The sequence below is a fragment of the Hylobates moloch genome, unplaced genomic scaffold, assembly GCF_009828535.3.
Source record: "Hylobates moloch isolate HMO894 unplaced genomic scaffold, HMol_V3 SCAFFOLD_8, whole genome shotgun sequence".
Classification (NCBI taxonomy): domain Eukaryota; kingdom Metazoa; phylum Chordata; class Mammalia; order Primates; family Hylobatidae; genus Hylobates; species Hylobates moloch.
This window is the reverse complement of record NW_026652283.1, coordinates 24209453-24229729: the sequence shown is the minus strand read 5'-3', so window position 1 is coordinate 24229729 and position 20277 is coordinate 24209453. Positions and strand designations below refer to the sequence as shown.

At 39.4% G+C, this 20277-nt stretch overlaps 1 protein-coding gene across 2 annotated transcripts in view; it reads left to right on the top strand.

Moving 5' to 3' along the window:
* Positions 1-20277, top strand: part of LMNTD1 (lamin tail domain containing 1) — a 212253-nt gene that overhangs the window by 21072 nt on the left and 170904 nt on the right. The gene's annotated exons all lie outside the window — the stretch shown is intronic.

The window sequence follows — 20277 nt, the reverse complement described above, 5'->3', positions numbered from 1 at the left end:
TGGGGTAAATCGTTTCACATTGATTAAGTCAGTTGATGAATTTCACTCATTCAGTGAAATTCAGTGAATGGCTATTAGGTTTTAAGTACTGTGCTATGTACCATGGATGAGGCAAGAAGCTCATAGCTTAGCCATCTTTGTACTTTACTAGCCAAAATATGATGTTGAAGCTTATTTAGGCTTATAATTAATTAGGTCATTTTAGCAGTTGGTTTGGTCTTGGAGTCAGTTATTAAATTATTAATATTCAAATTGATGTTAAATTATTTTACCAAGTATAGGTGTGCTGATGCCAGCCCCTCCCACAGTCTCATCACAAGGAGAAAGAAGAGTTATAAAATCACTCCCACTAAGGTCTTTGTAGAGTCTTAACATGTTGCTCCAACCTAAACAGCAATCTGCATTTTAAGGAGGAAATTCTTAACCCAAAGCAATGGTATTGCAAGTATCACTAAGGGCACTGCAAGTATCAGATTCTTCTGTCTGCCCCTTTTTTTTTTTTTTTGAGATGGAGTCTCGCTCTGTCGCCCAGGCTGGACTGCACTGCAGTGGCGCGATCTCGGCTCACTGCAAGCTCCGCCTCCCGGGTTCACGCCATTCTCCTGCCTCAGCCTCCCAAGTAGCTGGGACTACAGGCGCCCGCCACCACGCCCAGCTAATTTTTTGTATTTTTAGTAGAGACGGGGTTTCACCGTGGTCTTGATCTCCTGACCTCGTGATCCGCCCGCCTCGGCCTCCCAAAGTGCTGGGATTACAAGCGTGAGCCACCACACCCGGCCCTGTCTGCCCCTTAAAACCCTTTTCTTTCACCTGAGTGAGTGGTTCTCACTTGCAGCTGCACAGTAGAATCACCTGGGGAATGATTCTAAGAAGACTGATGCCTGCTCTCCAATCAAGAGCAATTAAATCAGAATTCCCAAGGGTATAGCCTGGCACTTGGAACTTTCTAAAAGCTCCCCTAGTGACTAATGGGCAGGCTTGGCTGAGATCAATCAAAATGTCCATTGTAAGTAAAATCCCACACTTCTCTGACACACACACAACCACAGAGAGACAAATAGGAAGTTACAAAAGCAGTTCTTAAATTTTGGGGATAATTGTCAGAAAAAGTAGAGATTGGGGAAATAATTGAGAGAGCAGGCTCAGGGGTCAGATGAGATAAGTTTGTGTCAGCACTGCACACACTGGCTGTGTAAGCTTGTACATCAACCCCTTTCCTGTATAATAGGGACAACAACGACACCTACCTCTCACAGGACCCTTATGAATATTAAATACATAGAAGAGTGCATCTTCATTACTGTTGCATCCTTCAAGTACTGCTTCAAATTTCAGCTGCTCTGTAAAATCTCTTTTGCCTCATGCAAGAAGAATAAACCACTCCATTCTCTGGCCTCACACAGCATCAATCAAGATTAATATTATTTACCTATGTATCACGTGGCATTGCAATTGATAGAGTTTCTTGTCTATCTTCCCATCACGATCATTTTCTGTTAAGCATGGTGCACTTCTGAAAGAAAGAAGATCATTTTATTATGTTAAGGAAATACCTATCAATTCTTACTGTTTTGAAAGTTTTTATTTGTCCCCCTTCCCCCTTTTCACTCTCTAGAAAAATAGAAGCCATAAGATGGGCTCATCTGCAAGCTCCCACCACCTCTACCTGCCACTTGCCTCTGTGTCCATGTACTCTGCCTTCCCTCTATTACCACAGATAAGCTGCCCATTCTCCTGCTAAAGGCCAACGCCTCCACTTGTCCAAGAGATAACATCCCCCTCTTGTCTACAGTAGACACCTGCCTTGCGGGTTTGACTGATGTCAGTGAAGTGTCTGGTTTTGGTGGCACCTCAGAACCAAGAGGCAGATAGTACCCAAGACTGCATAGGGACACTGGAGCTCTGTAAAATTCACCTATTAACTAGGCAGTACCCACTAAAGTGAATAAACAGAAATTCTGTGCCCGTCAGGGCCTCAACATAAAGTTAACATTAACATTAAATATTATAGCTAATTAAAGTCAATATTAGCAGCTAGGGAAAGAGCAAGGCTGACTCAGAGCTTGTGAGTCTTACTAGCCATATGAGTTATTGAGAAAGTTATTTTACCTCTCTGAGCCCCCTTTTCCTCCTTTGTGAAATAAATTAGTCCTTATTTTAAAACAGCTATACTGAGTTACATAATGTAAATTATATTGAGGTATAATTTACATACAGCATACTTCATCCTTTTTAGTGTACAGTTCTAAGTTCTGAAAATCCCATGTTCATGTAACCATCACTAGATTCAAGATAGAGAACATTCCTGTCACTCCAAAGAAATCACCTTGTGCCCCTTTGTAGTCAACTACAAGTCAACCTCACCACCAGCTCCTGGGAAACAGAAATCTGTTTTCTGTCCCTGTAGTTTTGCTTTTTTCCAGAATGTTATTATATAAGGGAATCATAACATATGTGTCCTTTTTATTTTGAAATAATTGTAGATTCATATGCAATTTAAGAAATAACTCAGAGAGATCCCCCTATACCCTTTACTCAGTTTTCCCCAATGGTAACATCTCACAAAACTGCAGTACAATATCACAACCAGGTTACAGATATTGATCTGGTCAAGACACAGAACATTTCCATCACCACCAGGATCCACTTCCCTTCTACTCTGCCTCCTCCTTAACCTCTGACAAACTTGAATCTTGTCTTCGTTTCCATAATTTTGTCATTTCAAGAATGTTATGTAAGTGTAATCATACAGCATGTAACCCTTAGGGATTGGCTTTTTTTTACTCAACATAATTCTTTGGAGATTCATCCAGGTTGTTGTGTGTGTCAGTAGTTCATTCTTTTTTATTGTTGAGTTGTTGTAAAATAAATTATTGCAAGGATTAAATGATACAAAGCTTAGCACAATGTCTGCCTAAATATCAACTATTATTATTGATTCATCAATAATATTAATTAAATATTTTCCTTAGAGACTTCCCCTACCACCTTGTCTAAAAATACTCAGCTATGTTACCCTCTTTCTCTTACTCTGCTTTGTTGATTTACTTCATAAGCCTTCTCACTATCTCACATTGGTGTGTGTGTGTGTGTGTGTGTGTGTGTGTGTGTGTGTGTGTGGAGGGGGTGAGGTGTAGTCTGTCTCCCCTACTAGAAGTAGACTTCTTGAGGACAGGAACTTAATTGGTTCACCACTGGGTCTGGAATGGTGCCTGCTACCTGGTAGGCATTTAATAAATGTGTGTAGAATATACACATTCACATGAGTGAATAATGATCTTCCACATATAACTTTAGGCAGAATCATGCTAAAATCACTGAAATAAAGAATAATTTATTTTAAAAAAATCTACCTGAGTAAACTCCAGTTTTAACAACTTACACTGTTAATATTTTCTTATGACAACTCAAGTTCTAACATTAAGAAATAATTTATGACACTAGGCTGGGCGCCATGGCTCACACATGTAGTCCCAGCACTTTAGCAGGCCAAGATAGGCAGATCACTCGAACTCGGAAGTTTGAGACCAGCCTGGGCAACATGTTGAAACCCTGTCTCTACCAAAAATAGAAAAATTAGCTGGGTGTGGTGGCACACACCCGAATCTCAGCTACTGAGGAGGCTGAGGCAGGAAGATCGCTTGAGTCTGGAAGGCGAAGGTTGCAGTGAGCCCAGATCATGCCACTGTACTGCAGCCTGGGCGACAAGAGTAAAGAGTGAGACCATGTCTCAAGAAAAAAGAAAAAAAAAAAAGAAAAGAAAAATGTATATGGTTCTGCTATATGGCTCTCTTCTGAACGTTGTCCAGAATCTTCACATCCTTCTCTGGCTTGGAGTTCAGAATTGGAAAGGTGCTTCTAATTACTGCAAAGGGAACTGAATTACCTCACGCACTCTACTCTGCTTCTCCTATTTCTATATCCAGGAATTGTGCTCGTATGTTTTACTGCATCATGTTGCTGACTCATGGTCAGCATGTGACCCACAATGACCTCATCTTCTGCATTCACCCATCCCCATCTCTCATCTGGTGAGCAAGAAGCTTGTTCTGCTACCTAAATTTCTCCCTTTTAGCTGAGCCTCATTTTGTTTGGCCACTATTACGGACTGGATTGTGCCCCCCTGTATTTATCGGTTGATGTCCTTTCCCCCAGTACCTCAGAATGTGACGGTGATGCAGATAGGGTCTCAACAAAGGTAACTAATTAAAAATGATGTCATTAGATTGGGCCTTAATCCAATATGACTAATGACCTTATAAGAAGAGGCGATTAGAACCCAGAAATCAACAGAGGGAAGACAGTGTGAAAACAGGGAGAAGATGGCCATCTTTAAGCCAGGAAGAGCCTCAGAAGAAACAAACCAAACTTAACAATACCTTGGTCTTGGACTTCCAGTTTCCAGAAGTATGAGAAAATAAATTTCTGTTGTTTAAGTAACCCAGTCTGTGATACTGTGTTGTGGCAGCCTTATCAAACTAATATAGCCACTTTGCCTATTTGCCAAGCACACTTTCAAGTCTGATTCTCTCTCCCAAGGTGCTAGACTCTGCAGTCTGCCAAGTCTGTTCTACTTTAGTTAACCTCTGTTAACAGAAGAGAAACACTGTTCTCTTCTGGGTTTGTGAAAATTAACTTTAGAAGGAAAACACCCCAAAAGGAATGGGCACAAAGTCTATTGCATGTGATAGTATCATGGAGAGTAGATTAATCTTGAACTCAGTTCATGGATGACTACTCTGCAGGATGTCTGGAGAAGCAGCTTCTCCAGATGTGCTGAGCTGGAGGTCAGCATTTAAGGTGTCACCCAGAGACCTGGTAATTGAGGATTTGGGATGTAGGGAGTTCATCAAGGGAATGTGTCTGTGCTCAGTATCAAGAACTGAGCTATGGAAATTCCCAGGGCTGGTGGAGGCAAGAGCAAGAGAAGTTGGAAATGGAGCAGAAGAGGCAACTGATGAGGCAAGAAGAGAACTAGACAAATGTGTAGGAAGCTTAACAAGGAATAAACAGAAAAAAAAGAGGACGTCCCTCACCCCATCCTTCAATCAGTCTCCCTACTCCCACTGGCCACTGATGACTTGCCTCGATAAACCCAATGGACACTTTTTTTAGACACTTTTTTTTTTAACCCACCAGCAGCAACTGACATTAATAATCATTCTCCTTCATTCTGGAAACCACTCTCTTCCTTTGTCCATGATACTCCTCTCTGCTTTCCCCCTTGTCCTTCTGTCTCTTCTCCCAATGCTTCCCCCTGTCTTCTCCCTTAGTTGCCCCTCAGCTGCCAGCTCTATTTAGGAATCTGCTTGAATCCCATTTCTAAAGGAGCCCGTTTAGACTCCACACCCTCCTCCCACATCATCCATCTCTTTCATAGGTGGGGTCCTGTGAAAAAAGTGAAAGTATTTCCAAATACTTTCTCTCTTTCCAATGTTTCCTTTTCCTATGACCTGTTGACAGCAAGATTCTATTGATATTAAATATTTTTTCTAATAAGCTAATTTAATTTATGCATGCATTCAATCATCTGTTCATTCCCTTAACAAATATGCATAAGGTTTTATGTGCCAGACACTATACAGAGCACTGCACTACAATGTTAATTATCAAATGAGGCTCGTTTACATTTTGCCAGAAGCCTTCAATTCCGAGGTCCAAAGAAGTAAGTCGTGATCATAGAGTTAACATTTTTGTTGCAGTTTACATAATGCTTTTGTGTAATTTATGCCATATAATGCTCATAACAACTGTAAGAAGTAGATTGGGCAGGTATTGTTTTAACCTCAGGAAACCAAGGCCCAGTGATTCCCACTAAAAGATCTAGCTAAAAAATGGTAGAGTCAAAACACACACAGGTCTTTTGGCTCCTAAGCTAATCTTGATTTCTTTTCTACCCATCACAATGTCAGAACCAGCAGTAAGAGTGCTTTAAAGTCTAGAAGGAGAACAGGACTTATGTGGTGCATTGACTTTCTGTTGCTACTATAACAAATTACCACCAACTTGGTGCCTTAAAACAACAGACGTTTATTCTCTTAAAGGTTTTGGATGTCAGGAGTCCAAAATGAGCGTCTCACTGGGTTGAAATCAAGGTGTCTTCAGGGCTGCGCTTCCTCCAGAGCTTCCCTTTCACTGCATTCTCCTATATTCTGCAATCTGTCCTCGTTCCATGGCTCATGACATTGCTCTTTCTCCCCTGCTGCCATCATCCCATCGCCTTCCTCCTCTTCTAGCAGACCTCTCTCTGTCTGCCTATAAGAACACTTGAGACTACATCACAGGACCCACTCAGATAACGCAGGATAATCACCTTACCTCAAGATCCTTAATCTATTCACATCTGGAAGTCACTTTTTTTTTTTTTTTTTTTTTTGAGACGGAGTCTTGCTCTGTCGCCCAGGCTGGAGTGCAGTGGCGCGATCTCGGCTCACTGCAAGCTCCGCCTCCCGGGTTCACGCCATTCTCCTGCCTCAGCCTCTCCGAGTAGCTGGGACTACAGGCGCCTGCCACCACGTTCGGCTAATATTTTTTTGTATTTTTAGTAGAGACGGGGTTTCACCGTGGTCTCGATCTCCTGACCTCGTGGTCCACCCGCCTCGGCCTCCCAAAGTGCTGGGATTACAGGCTTGAGCCACCGCGCCCGGCCTGGAAGTCACTTTTGCCATATAAGGTAACTTTCACAGGTTCCAGAAATTAAGACCTAGATGTCTTTGGGGCCATTATTCAACCTACCACATATGGTAGCCTTTAAACTCTATACATGGGGGACATTTAAAAAATATATCCATAAAGTCATTCCAGCTCTAGACTCCCTTTTCTGTTTCCCTGCATTTAGATCAGTTCATCAGAGCTTCATTCATTCAGCCAAAAAACATCATGGGGATTCAGGCACCATGCTAGTTACTGGGCATATAACAAGCAGATAACAGTGGTGAAGATAAAAATAAGATCTGATTCGAGTTTACGTTACCTGAGTGACTCAGCAAAGGTTTCCTAGACATAAAATTGCTTGACCTAAGCCTTGAATAGCAGTAGGAGTTTGTTAGGCAGATATCAAAAGAAAGAATTCTAGAAAAATGGATAGAGATGGTCCAAAGCCTAAAAGTGTGAAATCCACAGTGAATTCCATCCAGGCTGTGAGTAGTGGTTCAGTGTTGTTGACAGTGGGAGTGTGTGTGTGTGTGTGTGTGTGTGTGTGTGTGTGTGTGTGTGTATGTGTGAGGGACCTTACAGACTCAGATAGAACTGGTTAATTGTAGGAAATGATATACTTTCTTCCAGGTTGTTCATTCATTTGTTTTAACAAGAAGCATTTGACTTACTCTAAAAAATTTTAATTTTGCTATCTCTCCATCTAAAGCCACAGTATTTTGCTTATTTCTTTAGTTGGCAGTGAAAAGAAAAGCCCTCTACCTTACTGAACACACACAAAAACCTTTGAATAGGTACAATTATGTTAAAGGCTAAGATGGCAAAACAAGCTTAATAAGCACTCTATCCCTGGATGGAAATTTTTTGCTGTTTCGTGACGAAAATACTCCAATGGATAGAAGTTTACTCTTAAATTCCACCACACAGAATAAAGAGAAAGCAACCAAAGAGGAAATGTTAGGGATCAGAACTGGCAAGCAAAGGAAATCCAAATGTATAAAGAACCATTTAAATCAGACTAGCATAAAATGAGGTCCATTCTAATCTAACTTTTGAATGCATCGCTATTGCTCTCTAAGGAAATGGGATCGGGCTCATTTTCCAAGACCGCTTGACTGGAAAAATAAAATCAAATAAATATTTTAGCAGTGCTCATGGTTATGACTGTGTGTGTGTACGTATGTGTATGAGTAACAGACAGGAGAGAAAAAGAGAAAGGGAGTCAATCCTTTACTTCTCAATCATATTTTGGAAGCATTCTTATTATGTTTTGTTCTTTAAGGCAATATACTATAAATGTTCTGAAATGGAATACTGGAACACTGGAGCTAAAATGATGAGTGGGATTAAACTTAACCATCTGAACTCAGCTACATAGTCGAGGATTCCAGTGTGGACAAACTTCCTTCATCCCAGTCCCTCCTCATCACTGTATTCCTCACAGCCTGTGCTTAAGTCTTCCCATCCTAAACAAAACAACCCCTCCTAAAACCATCAAAACACCAAAGGCTTCCTTTGATCCTGTTAATCCTCTTCTTGCCCTGATTAGTAATGTTTTTAAAAATTATTTATCTTCGTGGTCTTCTTGCCCTCATGATCTAATCATATCATAACACCTATACATACGATTTCTGTCTCCAGTACGCCACTAAAATTGCCCTTTAATAACATTTCTTCTTAATCACCAAATGCAATAGCTTTGCTACAATTTTTGTCCTGTTTGACTTCCCTGGTATTTGAGGTTAAAACTTTGTCCTTCCCTTGACGTCCTGCCCTGCTTTATACTGGTTCTCTTCGTTCTCCTCACTTTCCTTCTCTGCTTCTTTGACTCCTGTATGCCCCTAGAAATAGGTGTTACTCAAGGGGTCTCTGCTTTCCTTAAAGACGTTACTTGAGAATCTCTCACCCCCACAGTTGTGACTGTTAAAGACAAGTAGCTTCCCAGTTTTCCTTCAGTCTGAGCCTCTGCTGTCCTCTCAGATTTCTTATGCCCAAACCAAACCCAACACCTTCTTTTGAAGCTAGCTGAGCCTTGAGACTTCCTTATATCTAATCAATGAGACCTCTATTCTCCCAGTCCAAACTAATAACCTTGGAAGTTTCTGTGGTTTCTTCTTAACCCCCGATTAGTGAGATGCCAAGCCCAACGGTGTCTCCTTTACTCTTCCCCTTGGGTCCCCTCCGCTTCCATCTATATGATCACCACTTCAATTCAGCCTCTCATTGCCTTTCCCCTGTACCACAATCCTAGTTTCCTAATCATCTCCTCATCTTCATTCTTCTCTTTCTTTGATCCATCCTTAACCCACTGCCAGCTGTAAAAAACGTTTATAGTCTTGTGTTGTTTGATAAATGAAGGTGCAGGGTCTGTTCCAAGATGGCCGAATAGGAACAGCTCCAGTCTGCAGCTCCCAGCATGATCAATGCAGAAGACGGGTGATTTCTGCATTTCCAGCTGAGGTACCTGGTTCATCTCATTGGGACTGGTCAGAAAGTGGGTGCAGCCCACAAAGGGCAAGCTGAAGCAGGACGGGATATCGCCTCACCCAGGAAGTGCAAGGGATCAGGGGATTTCCCTTTCCTAGCCAAGGGAAGCCGTGACAGACTGTACTGGGAAAATCGGGACACTGCCACCTAGACACTGCACTTTTCCAACAGTCTTAGCAAATGGCACACCAGGAGATTAAATCCCATGCTTGGCTCACCAGGTCCCATGCCCACAGAGCCTTGCTCACTGCTAGTCCAAGATCGAACTGCAAGGTGGCAAGCCTGGCTGGGGAAGGGGCATCCGCCATTGCTGAGGCTTGAGTAGGTAAACAAAGCAGCCAGGAGGCTTGAACTCAGTGGGGCCCACTGCAGCTCAACTAGGCCCACCTGCCTTTGTAGACTCCACCTCTTGGGACAGGGCATAGCTGAAAAAAAGGAAACAGAAGCTTCTGCAGACTTAAATGTCCCTGTCTGACAGCTCTGAAGAGAGCAGTGGTTCTCCCAGCATGGTGTTTGAGCTCTACGAACAGACAGACTGCCTCCTCAAGTGGGTCCCTGACCCCCATGTAGCCTAACTTGGAGACACCTCCCAGTAGGGGCTGACTGACACTTCATACAGCCAGGTGCCCCTCTGAGACAAAGCCTCCAGAGGAAGGATCAGGCAGCAATATTTATTTGCTGTTCTGCAGCCTCCGCTGGTGATACCCAGGAAAACAGGGTCTGGAGTGGAGATCCAGCAAACCCCAACAGACCTGCAGCTGAGAGAACTGACTGTTAGAAGGAAAACTAACAAACAGAAAGGAATAGCATCTACATCAACAAAAAGGACATCCACACCAAAACCCCATCTGTAGGTCACCAACATCAAAGACCAAAGGTAGATAAAACCACAAAGAAGAGGAGAAACCAGAGCAGAAAAGCTGAAAATTCTAAAAACCAGAACATCTCTTCTCCTCTAAAGGATTGTGTCTCCTCACCAGCAATGGAACAAAGCTGGACGGAGAATGACTTTGACAAGTTGACAGAAGTAGGCTTCAGAAGGTCAGTATTAACAAACTTCTCCTAGCTAAAGGAGGATGTTCGAACCCATCTCAAAGAAGCTAAAAACCTTGAAAAAAGATCGGATGAATGGCTAACTAGAATAAACAGTATAGAGAAGCACTTAAATGACCTGATGGAGCTGAAAACCATGGCACGAGAACTGTGACGCATGCACAAGCTTCAGTAGCCAATTTGATCAAGTGGAAGAAAGGGTATCAGTGATTGAAGATCAAATGAATGAAATGAAGTGAGAAGAGAAGTTTAGAGAAAAAATACTAAGAAGAAATGAACAAAGCCTCCAAGAAATATGGGACTATGTGAAAAGACCAAATCTACGTTTGATTGGTGTACCTGAAAGTGACACGGAGAATGGAACGAAGCTGGAAAACACTCTTCAGGATATTATCCAGCAGAACTTCCCCAACCTAACAAGGCAGGGCAACATTCAAATTCAGGAAATACAGAGAATGCCACAAAGATACTCCTCAAGAAGAGCAACCCCAAGACACATAATTGTCAGATTCACCAAGGTTGAAATGAAGGAAAAAATGCTAAGGGCAGCCAGAGAAAGGTCGGGTTTCTTTCCCATCAGCCTAACGGGATCTCTTGGCAGAACCCCTACAAGCCAGAAAAGAGTGGGGGCCAATATTCAACATTCTTAAAGAAAAGAATTTTCAACCCAGAATTTCATATCCAGCCAAACTAAGCTTCATAAGTTTTATTTCATAAGTTTTATTTCATAAGAAATAAAATCCTTTACAGACAAGCAAATGCTGAGAGATTTTGTCACTACCAGGCCTGCCGTACAAGAGCTCCTGAAGGAAGCACTAAACATGGAAGGGAACAACCAGTACCAGCCACTGCAAAAACATGCCAAATTGTAAAGACCATCGATGCTAGGAAGACACTGCATCAAGTAACCGGCAAAATAACCAGCTAACATCATAATGACACAATCACATTTACAGATAACAGTATTAACCTTAAATGTAAATGGGCTAAAGATCCCAATAAAAAGACACAGACTGGCAAATTGGATTAAGAGTCAAGACCCATCAGTGTGCTGTATTCAGGAGACCCATCTCACATGCAGAGACACACATAGGCTCAAAATAAAGGGATACAGGAAGATCTACCAAGCAAATAGAAAGCAAAAAAGCAGGGGTTGCAATCTTAGTCTCTGATAAAACAGACTTTAAACCAACAAAGATCAAAAGAGACAAAGAAGGCCATTACATAATGGTAAAGGGATCAATTCCACAAGAAGAGCTAACTATCCTAAATATATATGCACCCAATACAGGAGCACCCAGATTCATAAAGCAAGTCCTAACAGACCTACAAAGAGACTTAGACTCCTACACAATAATAATGGGAGACTTTAGCACCCCACTGTCAATATTAGACAGATCAACGAGACAGAAGGTTAACAAGGATATCCAGGACCTGAATTCAGTTCTGCACCAAGCGGATGTAATAGACATCTACAGAACTCTCCACCCCAAATCAACAGAATATACATTCTTCTCAGCACCACATCACACTTATTCCAAAATTGACCACATAGTTGGAAGTAAAGCACTCTTCAGCCAATGTAAAAGAACAGAAATCACAACAAACTGTCTCTGAGACCACAGTGCAATCAAATTAGAACTCAGGATTAAGAAACTTACTCAAAACTGCTCAACTACATAGAAACTGAACAACCTGCTCCTGAATGACTACTGGGTACATAATGAAATGAAGGCAGAAATAAAGATGTTCTTTGAAACCAATGAGAAAAAAGACACAACAAACCAGAATCTCTGGGACACATTTAAAGCAGTGTGTAGAGGGAAATTTATAGCACTAAATGCCCACAAGAGAAAGCAGGAAAGATCTAAAATTGACACCCTAACATCACAATTAAAAGAACTAGAGAAGCAAGAGCAAACACATTCAAAAGCTAGCAGATGACAAGAAATAACTAAGATCAGAGCAGAACTGAAGGAGATAGAGACACAAAAAACCCTTCAAAAAATCAATGAATCCAGGAGCTGGTTTTTTTGAAAAGATCAACGAAGCTGATAGACTGCTAGCAACACTAATTAAGAAGAAAAGAGAGAAAAATCAAATAGATGCAATAAAAAACGATTAAGGGGATATCACCACCAATCCCACAGAAATACAAACTACCATCAGAGAATACTATAAACACCTCTACATAAATAAACTAGAAAATCTAGAAGAAATGGATAGGTTCCTGGAAACATACACCCTCCCAAGACTAAACCAGCAAGAAGTGGAATCTCTGAATAGACCAATAACAGGCTCTGAAATTGAGGCAATAATTAATAGCCTACCAACCAAAAAAAGTCCAGGACCAGATGGATTCACAGCTGAATTCTACCAGAGGTACAAAGAGGAGCTGGACGTTCCTTCTGAAACTTTTCCAATCAATAGAAAAATATGGAATCCTCCTTAACTCATTTTATGAGGCCAGCATCATCCTGATACCAAAGCCTGGCAGAGACACAACAAAAAAAGAGAATTTTAGACCAATATCCCTGATGAACATTGATACAAAAATCCTCAATAAAATACTGGCAAATTGAATCCAGCAGTACATCAAAAAGCTTATCCAGCAAGATCAAATTGGCTTCATCCCTGGGATACAAGGCTGGTTCAACATATGCAAATCAATAAACATAATCCATCACATAAACAGAACCACAGCGAAAACCACGTGAGTGTCTCAATAGATGCAGAAAAGAGCTTCGACAAATTTCAACAGCTCTTCATGCTAAAAACTCTCAATAAACTAGGTATTGATGGAACATATCTCAAAATAATACGAGCTATTTATGACAAACCCACAGCCAGTATCATACTTAATGGGCAAAAACTGGAAGCATTCCCTCTGAAAACTGGCACAAGACAGAGATGCCCTCTCTCACCACTGCTATTCAACATATTGTTGGAAGTTCTGGCCAGGGCCATAAGGCAAGAGAAAGAAATAAAGGGTATTCAATTAGGAAAAGAGGAAGTCAAATTGTCCCTGTTTGCAGATGACATGATTGTATATTTAGAAAACCCAATCATCTCAACCCAAAATCTCCTTAAGCGGATAAGCAACTTCAGCAAAGTCTCAGGATACAAAATCAATGTTCAAAGATCACAAGCATTCTTATACACCAATAACAGACAAACAGAGAGCCAAATCATAAGTGAACTCCCATTCAGAATTGCTACAAAGAGAATAAAATACCTAGGAATCCAACTTACAAGGTATGTGAAGGACCTCTTCAAGGAGAACTACAAACCACTGCTCAACGAATTAAAAGAGGACACAAACAAATGGAAGAACGTTCCATGCTCATGGATAGGAAGAGTCAATATCATGAAAATGGCCATACCACCCAAGGTAATTTATAGATTCAATGCCATCTCCATCAAGCTACCAATGACTTTCTTCAAAGAATTGGAAAAACTACTTTAAAGTTTATATGGAACCAAAAAAGAGCCTGTATTGCCAAGACAATCCTAAGCAAAAAGAACAAAGCTGGAGGTGTCACACTACCTGACTTCAAACTATACTACAAGGCTACAGTAACCAAAACAGCATGGTACTGGTATCAAAACAGATATAGACCAATGGAACAGAACAGAGCCCTCAGAAATAACACCACACATCTACAACCATCTGATCTTTGACAAACCTGACAAAAACAAGCAATGGGGAAAGGATTCCCTATTTAATAAATGGTGCTGGGAAAACTAGCTAGCCATATGCAGAAAGCTGAAACTAGATCCCTTCCTTACACCTTATACAAAAATTCAAGATGGATTAAAGACTTAAATGTTAGACCTAAAACCATAAAATCTCTGGAAGAAAACCTAGGCAATACCATTCAGGACATAGGCATGGGCAAGGACTTCATGTCTAAAACACCAAAAGCAATGGCAACAAAAGCCAAAATTGACAAATGGGATCTAATTGAACTAAAGAGCTTCTGCACAGCAAAAGAAACTACCATCAGAGTGAACAGGCAACTTACAGAATGGGAGAAAATTTTTACAATCTACCCATCTGACAAAGGGCTAATATCCGGAATCTACAATGAACTTAAACAAATTTACAAGAAAAAAACAACCCCATCAAAAAGTGGGCAAAGGATATGAACAGACACTTTTCAAAAGAGGACATTTATGCAGCCAACAGACACATGACAAAAATGCTCATCATCATCGGGCATCAGAGAAATGCAAATCGAAACCACAGTGAGATACCCTCTCACACCACTTAGAATGGTGATCATTAAAAAGTCAGGAAACAACAGGTGCTGGAGAGGATGTGGAGAAATAGGAACACTTTTACACTGTTGGTGGGAGTGTAAACTAGTTCAACCACTGTGGAAGACAGTGTGGCGATTCCTCAAGGATCTAGAACTAGAAATACCATTTGACCCAGCCATCCCATTACTGGGTATATACCCAAAGGATTCTAAATCATGCTGCTATAAAGACACATGCACACGTATGTTTATTGTGGCACTACTCACAATAGCAAAGACTTGGAACCAACCCAAATGTCCAACAATGACAGACTGGATTAAGAAAATGTGGCACATATATACCATGGAATACTATGCAGCCATAAAAAAGGATGAGTTCATGTCCTTTGCAGCGACATGGATGAAGCTGGAAACCATCCTTCTAAGCAAACTATCACAAGGACAAAACCAAACACCACATCTTCTCACTCATAGGTGGGAATTGAACAATGAGAACAGATGGACACAGGGTGGGGAACATCACACACTGGGGCCTGTCATGGAGTAGGGGAATGGGGGAGGGATAGCATTAGGAGAAATACCTAATGTAAATGACGAGTTAATGGGTGCAGCAAACCAACACGGCACATGTATACTTATGTAACAAACCTGTACGTTGTGCACATGTACCCTAGAACTTAAAGTATAATTTTTAAAAAGGCAAAAAGAAATCTAGATGAAGGTGGCCATAAACTTTGTCAGTTATACTACAACATCTAGAATGAAAAATGTAGTAGACTCATCCACTGTGCTTAATGTCATCAGAATTGTGTCCCATGGAGGTATTTCACTTAAAGGGGTTTGTAAGAAACACTGAGTTTAATTAGAGTACAGTGATGAGAATGGGGAAAGATCCATGATCATGTTATATAATGAGTGGTTAAATAAACAGAGATATTCTGGCCATAAGAACCATGATTTTTAAAATGTTTAAAGCTGACTTCAATACTTGAGTAAGTCCTTTGGAAAAGGACTTCTTTTGTCCCATGCGGCCGTAAGAGGTAGAATTTAAACAAAGAAGTGAAAGCTGTAAGAAAAAGGATTTTAAGTCAATATAATGAAAAAATAGAACTAAACAAATTTGGGACAGGTACTCTTAAGAGGAAGCAGATTCTCTGCCACTAGAGGTGGCCATTTAAACTAGATGGCTTTGTGGGAATGTGATAGGGTTGATTCACAAATATGACTCTTTTCAATCATGCAGTACCTTTTTTTGCTTGCTTGTTTGTTTGCATAGCTCTTTATTAGCCTGACACGTAAGACTGATCCACTTGTCCAGCTTTCCCTCCAATATTCGTATGTGTCCCTGATATTTCTTATATCTACAATTTCCCTGACTTGCAGTTTCCCCTTTTAAAATTTCATGCCATTTTTCAGTGGTCAAATCATATGTCACTTTTTGAGAAAAATTTCCCTTCTCCCCACTTCAGATACCACCACAAATAGATGGGTTCTATTCCAAAACTGCAGACTTCATTTATGCATTTTAGGTCACTTATTATTCTGCCCTATGTTATTTGTGTATATTTATTATCTTACATACTAGCATGTCATCTTCATGAGGACAGGAATTGTCTCTGTATTGTTAATTTCCTATAAGACCTAGTATAATAGAATTTCTTTATTTTTTCAACAAATATTTCTTTTTCTTTAGAATGAAAAGACTATACTTACCTCTTAGGGGCCTTCCAACTTAAAAAAGATGTATTATTCTGATTCCAGAACTTATTTCATAATTAATAATACAAAGACCTCTTTATTGACTATGTGTACGAACAGTCAGATATACCAATGTCAAACTGGTTCTGTAAGAAAGTGTTTAAAATCTGACTTCAAAAGGCAGATAAGTCCCATGCTGATCAGTAGTAGGATTGTGCCTGTGAATAGTCACTGTGCTCTGGCCTGGGCAACACAGTGAGATCCCATCTTTTAAAAAAGGTAGAGAACTATTTTTCAAACATTTTGCAACATTCCTGTTGAGATATTCAATGCACATGTTCCTGATAGAATTTTGAATATTAAAAGAATTGTACATCTGGTTATATTCTTATGAAATCAACTGACACTAAATCAAGTGCTCCACAAAGTTAAAGATAATATAATTAAGAACATCATCAATGAGGTAAGCAATGAATCCTGGCAAGACTTAAGAGAGGAAACACCTTATTGTGGTGTATCAGAATTTTTTACCACTCACCTCTACCATTTCTTCCTGAACTTTATAGTCTTACAGAACATTTCCATTGCTGCAGGTTTCTGTTTGGCAAATTGCTGGCAATACTCCAGATGTTTTTCAGTGTGAATTTATAGAAACGTGCATTGTACAAAATTCAAAGGAAGGGCTGTTAGGTTAGATAAAACAAGAAGAAAACCAGAGCAACCAACATTGAAAAATAAGCCTGAATTCTTCGTTTGTTTCAGCTGATTTGTTTTCTCTCCTCTTCCCATCTGCCTTTAGTTCTCTATTGACTGAAATTAGCAGGGACGAAAAGTCATATCACAAGTTGACATGCTTAACTGTAGCCTCCAGAAAAATCCAAATGTATTGGAGTCTAAAGGCAGTTATATCAGATCAGGAGTAAGAGTTTTTACTCTTGGTATTTCTTGGGAAGTAAACTTCTGGATCTTTCGACTGTCAGCAATTAAAAGCCCTTTAGAAAAATTCCCAGAGAAAGCTCTTTCTTGTGGGTCTGAGGCAGTTGTGGACTTGCCAAGGAAAGATAGTCCTATGACTTCCTGACCATGTCAGCACCTGGGGAATTAACAAAAAATCAATTATTTCTCTCTGGGCACATTTGGGGCTTTCTGCTACTTTGCCTTTTTCTCAAATGTCCCCTTCCTTCTCCACCTAAACAGAAGAAAGTCAATACAATGTGGGTCAAGAACAGTCAGCAGGAAGGTTGAGGTTTTTTCTTTTTCTTTCTTTTTTCTTTGGATGCATGCCCCCTAAAGAAAGAAAAGAAAAATTTAGGATTAACAAGTTGCAACCAGAGTTATGCTGCCTAATTACAGGTCTGATTTCATGCTTTTCTGAGAGATTTATGAAGAGGCTAAAAGATACTAGATTATAGCCCAGTCAGTACCCCTTGTTTCTGGTATCATTAATTAATTAAGACAAATTTCTAAATATAAAAGAAGCATGGATAGATATAATCAAATTTTCTGACATTATTACCTAAAACATGGTTTCTAACATTATAAAGTAGGCATTAATACTTTGGTAAAAAAGTTATAATTAATAATAATTTATTGTACATTTCAAATAGCTAGAAGGAAATATTTGTCATATTTCCAACACAAAGAAAAGATAAATGTTTAAGGTGATGGATTTACTAACTACCCTGATGTAATCATTACACATACAGGTATCAAAATACCAAATGTACCTCCAAAATATGTACAACTATTATATATTGATTAAAAGGTAAATAAATTAATTAAATAAGTCAAAGAAAAGGATTAACTTGCAGCAATTGTGAAGCATAAGGTGATGGTTAAGTATTGATTTTCTTTCTTTATAAACTTGTATCTTGTGTTCCAAAAGCATTAGCTTTGTTTTAGAATGGAATCTTCTCTGAGATTAAAAAAAATTTATTTTAATTTTTGTGGGTACATAGTAGGTAGGTACATATATTTGTGGGGTACAAGAGATGATTTGATACAGGCATGTAATGCTTAATAATCACATCATGTAAAATGGGGTATCCATCCACTCAAGCATTTATCCTCTGAGTTACAAACAATCCAAATATACTTTTTAAATTATTTTAAAATGTATAACGAAATTATTATTGATTATAGTCACCCTGTTGTGCCTTCAAATACTAGGTCTTATTCATTCTTTCTAACTATTTTTTTGTTCACCCATTAACCATCCCTACCTCCCCCAGCCCCCACCATCCCACTACGCTTCCCAGCCTCTGGTAACCATCCTTCTGCTCTTTAACTTCCTGAGATCAACTGTTTTGATTTTTAGATCTCACAAATAAGTGAGAACATGCGATATTTGTCTTTCTCTGCTTGGTTTATTTCACTTAGCATAATGATCTCCAGTTCCATCCATGTTGTTGCAAATGACAGGATCTCATTCCTTTTATGGCTGAATAGCACTCCACTATGTATAGTACCACATTTTCTTTGTCCATTCATCTATTGATGGACACTTAGGTTGCTTCCAAATTTTGGCTATTGTGAACAGTGCTCCAACATACATGGGAGTGCAGATATCTCTTTGATATACCGATTTCCTTTCTTTTGGGCATATACTTAGCAGTGGGATTGCTAGATCATGTGGTAGCTCTATTTTTGTTTTCTTGAGGAATCTCTAAACTGTCGTCCATAGTGGCTGCACTAATCTACATTCCCAACAAAAGTGTACGAGGGTTTCCTTTTCTCCACATCCTCACCAGCATTTCTTGTTGCCTGTCTTTTGGATAAAAGCCATTTTAACTGAGGTGAGATGGTATCTCATTGTACTTTCGATTTTCATTCCTCTGATGATCAGTGATGTTGAGCACCTTTTCATATGCCTGTTTGCCATTTGTATGTCTTCTTTTGAGAAATATCTATTCAAATCTTTTGCCCATTTTTGATCAGATTATTAGATTTTTTTCCTATAGAGTTGTTTGAGCTCCTTATATATTCTGGTTATTCATCTCTTGTCAGATGAGTAGTTTGCAAATTTTCTCTCCCATTCTGTGAGCTGTCTCTTCACTTTGTTGATTGTTTCCTTTGCTGTGCAGAAGCTTTTTAACTTGATATGATCCTATTTGTCCATTTCTGCTTTTGTTGGCTGTGCTTCTGGGATATTACTCAAGAAATTTTTGCTCAGACCAATGTCCTGGAGAGTTTCCTCAATGTTTTCTTGTAGTAGTTTCATATTTTGAGATTATAGATTTAAGTCTGTAATTCATTTTGATTGTGGTTTTGTATATGGTGAGAGATAGGGATATAGTTTCATTCTTCTGCATAGGAATATCCAGTTTTCCCAGCACAATTTATTGAAGAGATTGTCTTTTCCCCAGTGTATGTTCTTGGCACCTTTTTCAAAAATGAGTTCACTGTAGATGTGTGGATTTGTTTTTCAGTTCTCTATCCTATTTCATTCATCTGTGTCTGCTTTTATGCCAGTACCATGCTGTTTTGGTTACTATAGCTCTGTAGTATAATTTGAAGTCAGGTAACATGATTCCTCCAGTTTTGTTCTTTTTACTTTGCATAGTTTTGGTGTTCAGGGTGTTTTGTGGTTCCATATAAATTTTAGGATTGTTTTTTCTATTTCTGTGTAGAACATCGTTGGTATTTTGATAGGGGTTACACTGAATTCGTAAATGGCTTTGAGTAGTATGGACATTTTAACTGTATTTATTCTCCCAATCCATGAACATGGAATATGTTTTCACTTTTTGGTGTCCACTTCTATTTCTTTCATCAGCATTTCATAGTTTTTATTTATTATAGCACTCTTTCACTTCTTTGGTTAATGTCTAGGTATTTAATTTTGATTTCTGGCTATTATAAATGGGATTATTTTCAAATTTTTCAGATTATTCACTGTTGGCATATGAAAATGTTACTGAGTTTTGTATATTAATTTTGTATCCTACAACTGTATTGAATTTGTTTAGCAGTTCTAATAGTTTTTTGGTGGAGTCTTTAGGTTTTTCCAAATTTAAGATTATATCATCTGCAAACCAGTATAATTTGACTTCTTCCTTTCAAATTTGGATACCCTTCATTTCTTTCTCTTGTCTGATTGCTCTAGTTAGGAATTCCAGTACTA